Consider the following 13,319-nt stretch of genomic DNA (forward strand, 5'->3'; position numbering starts at 1 on the left):
CAAAATATTGAGATTTCAGCTACATCACATAGAAATTCCCATGACTCTCCAGTTATTGTCCTTCCTAAAAAGTACTATGTGAAGAATATCATATGTAAACTTGATTAGAGCTTAGGTGGGAATGTTGCGTGCACTAGGCCAGTCAGAAAGGAATGCTAATTCATTTTCTGAATCGGGGTTTAAATTGACAGCATGTGAGCATCCCAGTCATCAGGGGCTTGGTAAAAAGCTCCAGTCCGTGGATTGTTGTGAAATATTAGATGAAAGACAGTATGAAGTTGTCTATTTGTGCAGTCTACTCAAGGTAGTTTTGCTTTGAAATAAGTTTGCTGTTCCACTGTGAGAAGGCAACTTGTTTATGCAGCTGTTCCTCTTACTGCTTTGTATTGTAGCTGGGCTTCCCACATTTGCGCACGCACGCACACCCTGGACAACCCCAATTTCAGATTGTTTTTCTTAATTGTGGTATATGTCTCCACTAGAGCTTGAGGAAATACCTTCCTTTAGGGGATTTTTCAAAAGTAAGGCTATTCTAAACATTTTTTTCTGAAGTATTTTTTGGTTGTTTCTTTTCCTCCCTGCTCCTCTAAGGAAAATGCTTTATCTGATACCTGTATTTCAGTAACCAACTGCAGAGCATTGTTTTGATAGTTGTGAACTGCTTCCAGTGCCACCAGGCATTGTTTGCCTCCAAGTTTCAGCACTCTGGAAAACAGCTGTTTAACGTGAAGGCTGTCACTGTCAGGCTTCAACTAGTGGCAAGAAATCCTACAGTGAATGCTACTGAATAGGCAGAAAACCTCATTTGCAAGCAATCCACCTTTTTTTCAGATTGTAGAACCAAATGAACTGAGCATGAATGTATGCATGTATACATACATGCTTTTTTTAAAAAAAAAAAGTTTGTTTCTAAGATGAGTTACAGAAAACCTCATGTTGTTGCTAGATGCAGTAAATACAAAACTTTAATCTGGAAATGCTCGTTTTGTTTGTACAGTATCTAATGCTTATGCAGGAAAATTAAGTTCCTTTTTAAGGTGCAATCTCATTCAGATGTTTGAAGTGTATCTAGAAAAATAAGTTGACAAAACTTTTGCAGTCTACCTTCTAAGATTGGTTTGTTAGAAATGCATAAAGGAACTTTGTTTAAATATCTTTTTCTCAATTTCTGAAGTCTTTATAAGTTTCTCAAAGTGCTTTTCCTTACTCCTAGTTCAAAATATCTCTAAAGAGAGAACAAATACTTATTACTTGGTTTGGAAGAAATTGAGGAGGAATTATTTGACCATTCCCACTGAATTTGTTCAGTAGAAATAAAATATTAAAAACTGATTACTTCAACTGGATGTTGTGAGTAGGATTTGTCGGTATTGAGCATAAAACTCATAAGCAAGTTAAGCAAATAGTGGTTTTCAGACCAGAAGCACTTAACCAAGGTTGATAGTGTGTGGGATATGTGGAATATAATCTGCTTTTAGGCTTGGGAAGCAGAAGTTTCCTGTCATGGGATTTTTACTTGAAAGGAAGGAAAGGAAGCGAGCATCTGGTAATGATTTTTTGCATACTTAGTCACAGTCACAGTGACTTTCCCATGATTTCTGCTTTTGGAATGGTTTTTGTTATTAGGATTTTCTTTTGATCCAATTTCAGAATCATAAAGTTGATGTTGTAAGGAAAAAAAATAGCCAGTACAGTCAGTTCAGTGGTATTTTGGGGGGATATTGGATTGTCGTTGTGAATCATTACTGAATGATAATTGCCTATGTAATGCCACTAGCACTTGGCTGGTGCACAAACTGGAGCACAAGAGGCTGTTATCAGGAAGCACTTCTCTACTGTGCGGGTAATGGGGCACGGGTTGCCTGGAGGGCTGGTGGGGTCTTCCTGCTTGGAGATCTTCAAAACACATCTGGACGTGGTCCTGGGTAACCTGCTTCTTGCGGTCCTACTTGAGCCAGGAGGGTTGGGCCAGATCCCTTAAAACTGTTGTTGCACCATTTTTTTTTTTAAGAAAAAAAAAAAAAAAAAACAAGACATCAGTCAGGGCAGATGATTTTATTTAGTTTCTTGGGAAGTATTCTGTAACAACTTAATACCTAGAAAGACTCATATTGTCCAAGGGTCTTGATTTCACAAAAGGATCTAAAAGATCTTGATACCACCAAGCAGCAACTTTTGTCATGTTTTCTTTGCACAGGAGGCAACTAACACTAGGAAACTCTTTATAATGTAGAAACATATAAACTGTGACATCTTATTTTTTGTGATGTTGAATTGATGGTCCCAAAGACCATCAAAGCATCTGCTAGTAATTGTCAAATCGTGCTAGTGAAAGCTACCACCATGTAAGCAATGCATTAGGTCTTGTGACTGGGAATGGCTAAGAATCAAATAAATTTCTGCTTAGCCATGTACAGAGACAACAAAGTAGGGAAAAAAAAAAAAAAAAAAGCTCTGTATTTAATTTTCTTTTTCGTGTGTGTGTAGTTTCAGGTGTCCTGAAAGTAATCTGGTAATTAGTATTAAATGTAATTGGCACCTTGCAAATCAGCAAGTGGAAAACATATTCAAAAAGAAAATGGTGTCCGTGCAGCTTTGCTTAGGTTCCTGTAAATGTATTCCCTTTCCTTCATCGAGCATTGTTTAATTACTAAACTTGGCAGGTTTTATTATCCAACTGCAAGAAATCAAGACTTTTTTTTTTTTTTTTCCTGGCTTCCCTTGCTGTAAGCAATGTTGGTACCTAATGTTTTGAGCTCCCTCTGCTGGTTTTACAACAGCAAACTGACACCTGAGGTCTGAGATGGGACACAGGCAGGGGAAATATTCAGACAGTTTTGTTAAAAACATTCCCTCCTCCGCCCAACTCATTAAATAGGGCTTTAAAAGCAGATTGATTACAACTTGAAATTAAAATGTCCCACACCATCGAGCCAGTCTTTTCCTGCAATAAGAACCTTATCCTCATATCCTTGCCATAGTTCAAATATACACAGAACTGACTGTGTAGTGATGCAAAGCTGTGTTGATTTAAAGCACTTTAAAATATTGATATTTAAAATTAATTTTTAATAAAATTTAAAATTATTTAAAATTATTATTTCATGTATAATGACAAACGTGGCTGTTTGTCAATTATTTGGGCTTTATGTGGCTGTGCAGACTAGTGTTCCCAGTTTGTACACTGGCACCGCAGTTCCTTCAGCATTGTTTCTTTGAGGCTATCCACTGAGGATTTTGGTGTTAATTTTCTTGGAACAAATGTCCAAAATGCATTCAATCTAGCACAGGATTCCTGTTTCTATTTTAATCAGGTTAGACTGGTAAATATGCATATTAGCTGATACTTATAAACATGGCTCAGCCCTTTTGCTCCAGCACTGTCACTTTCAGCACTGTAACATGTTGTAGTAACACACGCACACAAAATTAACGAGGGTTCATTTCCAAAAGAAGCTGTCAGGTGTGTTTGTGTAATGATTTACAGTGTGCCACAAGGTGTATGACAAAGGAAATTAAATTTCTGTATCCTCAGTAATACTGTATTAGGTTTTGTATGTGGTTCACTGGCAGCTTTGTCAATTTGTCTTTTTTACCTTTCTCCTCAATCAAGGAAATGGCAGAGTTCTCTGTTTCTAAAATACGTTTTCTGGTTATATAGTTAATGATCAAAAGCTAAGCAAACCTTGGCATAGTTACAGGAGCCGAGCATGCCACTCTACAGTTGCTTTACCTGCAGCAATGTGAATTATTGAGTTGTAGAGCATGGGACAGGAAGGTCAATGGACGTTATTAGTCATTTGCTTGGGGATATTATTGTACCTTGGCAACTGTGTGTTTTCTCATGGCTGTAAAATTGTATCTGTACCCTCCTAAATCAAGTTATATCTGTAGAGATTTCCTTAGGCTGTGATCCTACATTGTGTGTTGTCATGCAGAAGAGGATGGAGAGGTTTTGAGTGCTTAAAGCTTCTAATCATGAAGCTATGTAATAATGAACTGAAACATTGGTTTAAAATATTAGGTCCAAATGAACCCATTTCTGAAATATAAACCACCTAAACCTGTCAAGTTAAATATTTGAAAGAAAGCAGATCTCATTTTTCTACTGAGTAAAGGTAAAATGAACACCGAGAGCTTGTGGAAAAAGTACACTATTAAATAAAAGGGTAACCTTAGCCACACAAGTGGCTAAGTGTTTTGTTTTGTTTTGTTTTGTTTTTGTTTTTTTTTCTTAAATCCATCATCTCATTAGATTTTTCTCTTCTACATCTTTGTTCAGAAAGCACCCATAGTTGGGGCTGTTTTTTTATTGCGTGCGGTCACACCTCATAAAGCTGGTTTCATTTTGTTTAGCTGGGCCCCAGGGAAAGTGGGGATTGCAGTCATGTCAATAACCAGACTTCTCGATCCAGTTCTGTGGAAGTCTATGAAAAGCCAAATCCTGTAACGTTGGATTCTGGCATTCAGCCTGAGCCCAGGGGCCAGTCCCTGTTAAACAGTGCAGCTGTGTGTCAAGAGATGTCTCTGTGAAAGAGAGACAGAGGGTGAGAATATGCACAGAGAGAGTTAAGAAAAGATCTGATAAGATGATAAGATAGACTGCGGTGATCAGGTGTGGGTCTGTGTGTTTTGCTTCTGGTTTCCCTCCTCCTTCCCTTAGTCTTCCCATGGTCTGCAGATCAGCTAACCTTGGTGGAATAAACTCATATGCCCTTATCAGTCAGTAGGATGAGAGGATTGGGTTCCCAGTGCTGCTTTTGTTGTACCTGTATCTTGTTTATGTATTCCTCCTTTTATCATTATCCCGTTGCATCGAAAAAGCTCCTTGACCAGATAACCTTAAAGGAGCAGACACTCTCCTTCCACATACCTCTACACAGAGACAGTGATTAATTTATTTTGTATATTACAAACATATACTAAGCTCCCAAGCATGTAAATGTTTGAGTGGGGTTGTCATATACATAGTATGTCATAGACATACTACATCATATACATAGTATGTCACATACACAGTTTTGGAGAAGGTCTAGCCTTGACCTAGCCCAAAATCTTGCTTGCTATCCCAAGAAAGGTGTCTGTTGGCACTTTTAAGCCAAAGCATCTTTTACACTGTACATAAAATGTATGCAAAAACTTGTCAGAAAAAAAAAGATCAGTGAACTGCCCTTGTGGGATTGGAGGTGGTACCCTCAAGCCATTCACACTGTCAATAGGCCTGGTCCCAGCTCTGTGTTCTTGTGCACCTTTCTAGGCTTTGTAAAGGAAAGGAGGAGGAAAAAGCATCACATTGAAGTAAAACACAAGAAAGTTCATAGCTGGAAAGCTGAAAAACACAGATGATGTCCGCAGTTTTATATCTTTCCCTTATGGGACTGATGCTACCTCAATTAAAAATAATAATAATAAAAAAATTTCAATGTGAGGCTCAAAAAGATTTTTCTTACATCATCAGCCTCTCACTCAGTAAGTGTGTGTGGGGTATGTGAATATGCAAATGTCTATCAGTCTAGCTGCCTTCACCCTGAGCATGTTTTCCTCTAGCAAATCTTTCTGGAGTTAATTTCCCCTCTGAGTTTACAGGCCCTGCTCCTGTGAATGACACCCCAGAAAACTGCTAGATTTTGTCCCTGTAGCTCAGTCTGCAGAACTGGGACACTTCAGGTTTTTATTTTTTTAAACTTGTACTAGCATTAATGTAGTAATCCCGTAAAGGGGATGCAATCTAAATTCTCCTTCAAGCACACCTAGGTACACACATCTAGATGTAGATTCGCACTGAGCAGCCTGCATATTAAGCAGCCAGCCTGGCTGGGTTATTTTTTACCCTGGTTGCCCTCTGTGTTTATGAGAGGAGCAGCAGCCCCTCCCTCTCAGTTCTTCTGAATTTCTTGGCTGAGTCATAGCAAACTTCTACTCCTGCCTTCCTAGCAAACTGCATTGTTGGGACTTTTTCTGCTTTTTGTAAGGCCCTTGTTGACCTCCTAAAAACTTATTCACTTCTCTGGTAAGACCAGTTTTCCCTTGTCCCCCGCTTTGTCTTCAGACTGATTCTTCTGCGCTATACTGATCTCAAACCTCGGCTGCCTGTAGGCATGTTTCTGGTAGCAGAAGGGTCTCCTCTCCTGCAGAGCCACCACCATTACCCTTAGTGCTTTGACACAAAACACAGAGCACATGTTGGTATTGCCAGCCTTGCTCTTCAGCTGAAGGCTGAGTGCAAGTGGTAGAAACTAACAGGCAAGACTAAGGGTTTGTGGTGCTCTCCCTAGAAAAGAGCACCACAGAATATTTTTCGTCAGAAAAAAATAAAATAAAAATATTCACATATCCTAGAAGCAGCCTGAGATCTCTGATAGTCCTCTCACCTTTACTCCGTTATCCTTCTGCCTACAGTGATTAAAGGAGACAGTCCTCAGGGATCTGGGCTGTGCTGATCTACGCAGTGATTTCCTGCCTCCTCACACGTCATCAAAGGCTCTGGCAACACTCCATGTATCTGTGTGTCAAAGGCCATAAAAGAATGCTATCGCCTATGCATAATCCAGTGCCCTTCCCCTAAGCAGAGGAGCGATCTCTTTACATAGCAGAAAAGCTATACAAAATCTAAATCAGGTGCAAGAGGTCTGGATGCATCTTTGGCAGAAATTTGGGTTCCCCCAGTGCCTTCAACTTGCCTTCTGGGTCAATTGCCATACCAGCCGTCCTTCAGAGGTGTTCTTGGCAACAAATTTTTGTTTTTAAGTGCTGAGTGTTTACAGTTTGTAGAAAATAACAACAACAATAACAACAAAAACATATTGCACTTGGAAAGAAGTGTTTCATTCAACCAAGGTTTTCCCAGAAAACTTTTAAGATCTTGACTACACCTCTATGAGGAGAACCATTTTCTGCCCATACTATGTGTCTTCTTATTTGCAAAAACTTTCTCAGACCAAGGTTTCTGAGATTTAAGCAGAGCTTTTGTTAATGAATCAAAAAAAAAATCAGCTATATTTGCATTGCAGCCCTCAACTCCAGAGAACTTTTGGGAGTAGCCTAAAGAACACAAATCAATATAGTTTTCCTGGCTTTTGTCGCCTGTTCCTCTCTAGAGTCCCCAGGTTACCATCCCCAAAGGCTATTGCAGTAAACCTCTGATCACAGTTGGCAGACTAAAACATTAGACAAACAGGTAGGTAGTTATGCTGTCTAAAACTAACTTAAGGTGTTAGTATTTCTAAACATATCTTGCCTATTTCTTTTTCAGGGACCTTATTCAATGTCCCAGTGGAGGAGATTTTCACAAGTACTATTGCTCGGCCTGATAGTGACCAATTCCATGACCATTCACCTTCAGAGAAAGAGGTATCATGGTCACTATTCCCTGGCTATTTCCTGAAACAGAGGCTTATTTTAGATTTCAGGGACCAAAATGCTTTTATCCACATATTTTGAAATTGTTGTTCCAGCATCCGTAATGTCCCTTTCAGTAAAGGGATTGATTCACATCTCTCAGCCTGCAAGCTGCATATTTTGACATCACATTTAAGTGTTGTATCAGACGAACCTTTGCTTTATAGTGGTCCTGAACTGTTCCTAACTCAGATTCAATTCTCTCTCGTTGTTTTTCCACGAATGCACAGAGTCATTGGTAAAACCGGGATCACAGAAAGTGCTCAGTGCAGGCAAAGGAGGAACAGCTGAATGGGATGACCGGCTCACAAGTATTTCGTGCCTCAGAATATGGCAAACTCAAGGTTATCCTGAAAGTCCTGGACTTTGTTGCACTCCACTACCACTCCTCAGTGTGCCAGCTGTAGAGCTGACTCATCTCTTTGGGAATACGCCCTGAAAGACTGAGGCTTGAACTCTCTGCACTTCAGATGACTTTTGTCTTCCCACATGTCTGCCAGCCCCCGTAAGGCCCACATCATTTTGGTACCGAGATCTCATAAGGGGCTCCAAGTGAAAAACTGAGTCTCTGTCTTTGCTTCCAGATCTTCTGCCAAGTTGCTAAACCAAATTCTTTGCTTGCATCTTAGCTTGGACCTCATAACTTGGATGCAGGAAGGCTCAGATAAACACAATCATTCAATTCTCATTTTTCAGAGAAACCTACAAAGCAAAACAGTTGATGCCCACAGACAGAGGTTCAGTTATCCCTATCTCCAATCCTTGTTTCTTTTCCCTGAACTTTGTGTTGCATTTTGGAATCTGGACAAGCTCTCATTTTTCTGTAAGAAGTAATCATAAAGTCCTTTGGCAGCTTCTTTTACTTTTCGTTGTCTACTCTGTTTAGCTCTATTCGACTATGAGTGTTTTGTTTTATTCTGTTTTGTTTTGTTTTGTTTTGTTTTGTTTTGTTTGCTAGGCCTACCTAGACTCGTCCTGTGAATGACTCACTTTCTCAACAGGATTTAAGCATGGGTTGCATTTTTGCAGCACCCTAAGCCTACCTTCCTGCTGGCTGTCACAGTTCTCAGGAATGCAGTTTCACCCTTTCTCTTGTGCCAGAGCTACTTTTGTCAGAGCCCTCATGGCTCAGCAAACTGGCAGGAAAAAATAAAAAATAAACTGACAAAAGCAGACAGCTTCCTGTTGCATAATACAAGGCCAAAGATGACTGAAATCCTATAAGGAAAGCAAAACAATGCCATGGCGGTCAGCAGACTTAGGGCTTTAATTATCCTGCAGGAGGAAATGTTTTGAGCAGCTTGTTTCCACCTTCATATATTTATGATATCTTCCTTCCTGGTAACGGTTAATTCTGTTATTTGGGTGGGAGACGGCCAGGAGACATTCCTTTTCTTCCTTTTTTTTAAATAATTTTTATTATTTTTTTTATTTTTCCTTACAACTAATTACTTGAGATCAAATTTCAACTGAATCTTAAGGTGGTGCCAGAACATAATCATCCAGACTGAGTGAATCCATATGTTTTCTTCTGAATGGCTAAAAACGTGAAAGCTCTCCTTTTGATCCCCCTCTCGCTTCAGGCGTGCTGTGTCATAGCATCAAGATGAGGTGTACTCAACCCTCCTACTCTGTGCCTGAAGCAGGATGTCTCAGTGGAAAGCTGCTTAAAACAAAAGTTTTGAGGGAGCCAAGACAGAGCCCCAAAGTCTAATTAGGATTTTGTTCATCAAGAACCCAAGAGGTGTTGGCAACATTCATTCAAAATAGGTGCCTCTTTACAGTGCAACAGCCCGGCAGCTGGCCTGGCTTTTCTTCTGGTGGGAAGCCAGGGATCCTCTCCCAGTCACTTTAACATGGGTGCTGCCTGCACTTACCACAAAGTGGATGCTTATCTTAGGTGTCAGCTCAAAGAAGAAAGGGGAGCTATTTACACACCACTGTTGTGGAATGCTCGTGTTTACTAGACGTGCTTTTAAAGTCATTTCCCGGTGCTGCAAGCCTTCCAGTACCTGAAATAATACTTAACATTTCATCAGCTAATGTTCCTCAAGTCCCCTTCTCAAATAAGAATGACCTAGAGCATTCATCTGTTTTAACCTCCCACCCCTGACCCTTGGAAATTCCCACACCAAAACCAGTATCTTCCAAGCAATGCTGTAGCTAAATGTCAGTATTTGAGGAAGTTGTCTTTTGTCCTCCTGCCACCGTGACCTTTTTGTTATTGCAACTATTTAACATCCACAACACATCCAAGCATCTTAAATTAATGCTCGCTTTTCAGATATCAAGACATGCTGTGTCTTGGAAATAACGCTCAGGTAGACGAGCTTATCCATAGCGCGCGTTATCGGTCTATACAATCACATCTCTGTTTTTGCCGGTTATGAAAGCTGCTTGAAGCAAGCATGCCATCACTCATTATACTTCCTCTCTGTTTCTAGGAGGCTTTATTTCATCAGAGAGTTACTGTAAATGAATCACTAAAACTTTTTTTTTTTTTTTTTTTTTTTTTTTAATTTAAGCACCGCAGCATCCTGAAATACATGTACACATGCCAGAACGGGCTCAAATACATTGTGCTGTAGGAAAGTCTATTCTAGTTGCTCAGTTCACCAGTAGATATCCTAAATAATGGTCTAATTCAGAAAATGCAAACCAGATCAAGGGCAGGAGGTGTTTCTGCCTTTCTTCCTGATCTCTTCTTCTTCCTTTGCACCAGCACAAACAGTATAATCTGAGCCTCGTGTACATCCAACTTGCTGCTATGCCCCTGAGAGGGAGAAGACAACCTGCAGAGAGTTTAGCAGGGCCAAACTTGCACTGTAATACATCTTATTAAGTACTAAACAGACAAAAATATTTCCTACTTTTTGCCTGATAGTGAATGTTAATTAAAACCAACACTTTCGTGTGCTATAAAAATCAAAACACAAAGTATGACAGAGTCAACTTTCCAATGAAAACTCAAGAACTGGCTAAAATACAACCAAGGAACTCAAGAACTGGCTTCCTGGTGTGATATGCCTGCCTTAGATCTATTTTTGATTTTAAATTATCTCAAAAGAGCTTAGAGAAGTGTACTGAACACGTTAACGATCTTTAATGATCTTTAAGCCTTGTTTCAGGCATTTCTGATTGCGTGCTGCTGTGGGAATTCCCTCCAGTCAGAGGCAGAGCCTTTCTCAATGGCAGTATTGAGCTAAGGAATTCCCAAACTAGCATGTAACTACCATACTGAGAATGGCTGATTTCTGAGAGATGGTGAAGAATATCAAGCTCAGAAAAGAGTTGGTGGGAACTCAGGCTACTTAAGTTGCTGGCTTTGGAAAGCTGTGCTCGTGTGCGTACCTCATCATGGTCCTTATCTCGACCCTACTTACGAGGGGCCAAGGCTTAGGCGGCTGCATCAAGGGACAAGAGAGAGAGAATAAATAGATGCTTATCAGCTCCACAGCACCACCCCAAATCACCTCTTTCCATGCATTTGTGAATAGATACGATGCTCATTTGCTCTCTCAGACAACCAAAGACAGAATGGGATGTCTGAATATCCCATCACACCCAACAAAAACGCAATACAATCGTTACCCCCAATATCAAGATATTAAGAGATTTTTTTAATTTATGATTTGTTTTTAACTTTTGAAGTTGGCCGTATTAGATGGCAACACCTGTGCCTTTGCAGGTTGGGAATAAGAGCATGAGGTGCTAGAGCCAGATGCCTTTAGCTGTTTGTTGTGCAGTGATGCTTCCCATCACCAAACCCTTGTGAACAGAAGGGAGCTGCAGAAGGCTGAGTCTGTCAGATGCTGGGGACCACAATATTTTTGTTACTCCCACTGGGAGCTGAACTTCTAAAAGAACAAATACTTTTCTTTTCTGAACTGTAAATGCACATTTAAATGCTTAAATACCCTTAGGACCCAGATTGCAGATGAGAGGCCAGATCATTCCAGCTTTCTCCCACAAGTAAGTAGATTTTGCAGGCTGAGACTCTGAAGCTTTACATCCAAACTGACCACCATCCAGCACGGTTTTCCTACAAGATTTATATATATATTTATGTCAGGACAAAGTCAAACAACTTAATTACATTTCCCTTCCAAGAAGGGATTTAAAAAATTTTCTTTTTCTGCCTGGTTTCCTGACTGAGTCAGCCCTGGTTGTTTGCATTATGTGCTTAGAAGAGGGTGAATGGAGGGATACAGAGAAGGTGGCTGATTTTCCTCTTATATTTCTGTGGTCTCAAAACTGCCCACCTACTACTACTCACTATCTGATGCATGAGGTGTCCCTGGATCTTAGAATCACTGCATTTCCTCTCTGTATTTCAAATGTAAAGGTGAAACGTGTTACTTTTTGCAAAATTTCTTATCATTTGTGGATTCAATTTTTTTCAAGATTCTGTGCTGGTAATTTAGCTGCAGGAAAGTAATTGCCTTGATATTGCTTAGCTATCTTCATTGGTGCGTTGGTTTCAGCTTCACAAGGGTGGACCCAAACATCCATGCATAACAACCAGCAAGACTGAGATTTTAAGGTAGAAAATTGTTTGCATTGGTAAAATATACCCCAAAGTACTTCTCATAAGTAATTATTATGTCAATTTATTGCCATTATGTGCCATAATTATTGTGTTTTGTTTTGTTTTCTACATATAAGACTTCTCAGTGACTTTTTTTTTTTTTAAGAGCTTGTAACTGGCAGGCATATTTCGGAGCTATTTCTCTTCTGGAGTGTACTTCCTTCTACTGTCGCTTTCTCATGTTGATACCTTTGTTGAGGAAAGGAAGTGAGCAAGAAAAATGAATTTATACCTTGCTTTCTGATATGGTACTAACTTTGTTTTTTGCTCTCTAAAATCAAAGAAAAGAAAGCAACATACGTAATTATCTCTGAACTCTTGTAAGTTCTACAGATTTCTCGTGTTTATTTTCTCTCTCTCTCTTTTTTTTTTCTTTTTCTCTTTCTTCTGGAGCTCATTGAAAAAATCAGACATTGCATTGATTCAAATTCTCTCTTTCCTCCATCTTCATTAAATCAATGTTTCTTCTCAATTCGCTCCTCTCTCTGTTCAGCTCTACTTAAGCTACCACTGATGGTGAAAACCACACGTTTTGTTAACCTTTCTTCCATGAAGCTTGACCAGTCATCTTGATGCCCCTCCTAACAACCATTTAGACTGTAAGAGAGTAATTTCCTTGGGCTTTGACTTAAAAGGAAGTTCAAGGTAGCAGAAAGATCAGCTGGAACAAAGTCCAAAGCTTGTAAAGTTGCCTGTCTGGTTTGGCAAAGGGAAAACACACGCTTGGTTATGGGATTCCTCCAACAGTTACAGTAAATACAGGTCTTCAGTGCAAGGGTGGAGGGAAACCCCACTTCACAATTCACATTTTGAAGTGCTTTTCAATATATGCGACCTTCCTCTCTGAAACAAAATTTCTTTAATGCATGACCTAGACATGCCACCAAAATTACTGTGCCTTCTGGACATGCTCTGCCCAGCCACTTTGCCCTTTAGGTTTCGGAGCCACAAGCGGCCAATTACCCACTTGGCTCCACACGCCCAGAAACGCACTGTGAGTCACACTAATGCTGTGTGACCAAAATTCCTTCACTGGCTTCAGACATTATTAATAAAGGATCTGCTTCTTTGCACGGGCTGCTCACTGGGGAAATCCCAAAAGCGAAGCTTGTGGAGCAGATGGTTTCAGAAGAACAGCAGCGCTCAACTGAGAGGTGAGTCACTCTTCCCAGAAGGGTTCAAAAGCAGGTCAGGCATGTTCAGAAAAGTGCTTTTGGCTTTTTATCTTTTTTTTTTTTTTTTTTTTTTTTTTTTTTTTGTCCCCCCATCTTCTCCTCCTCCTCTGTTTATACTTGTGTCTAGCCATTAGCATTCCTGTCGGTGTTAAAAGCCT

The sequence above is a fragment of the Aythya fuligula genome, chromosome 1 (assembly GCF_009819795.1).
Source record: "Aythya fuligula isolate bAytFul2 chromosome 1, bAytFul2.pri, whole genome shotgun sequence".
Taxonomy (NCBI): domain Eukaryota; kingdom Metazoa; phylum Chordata; class Aves; order Anseriformes; family Anatidae; genus Aythya; species Aythya fuligula.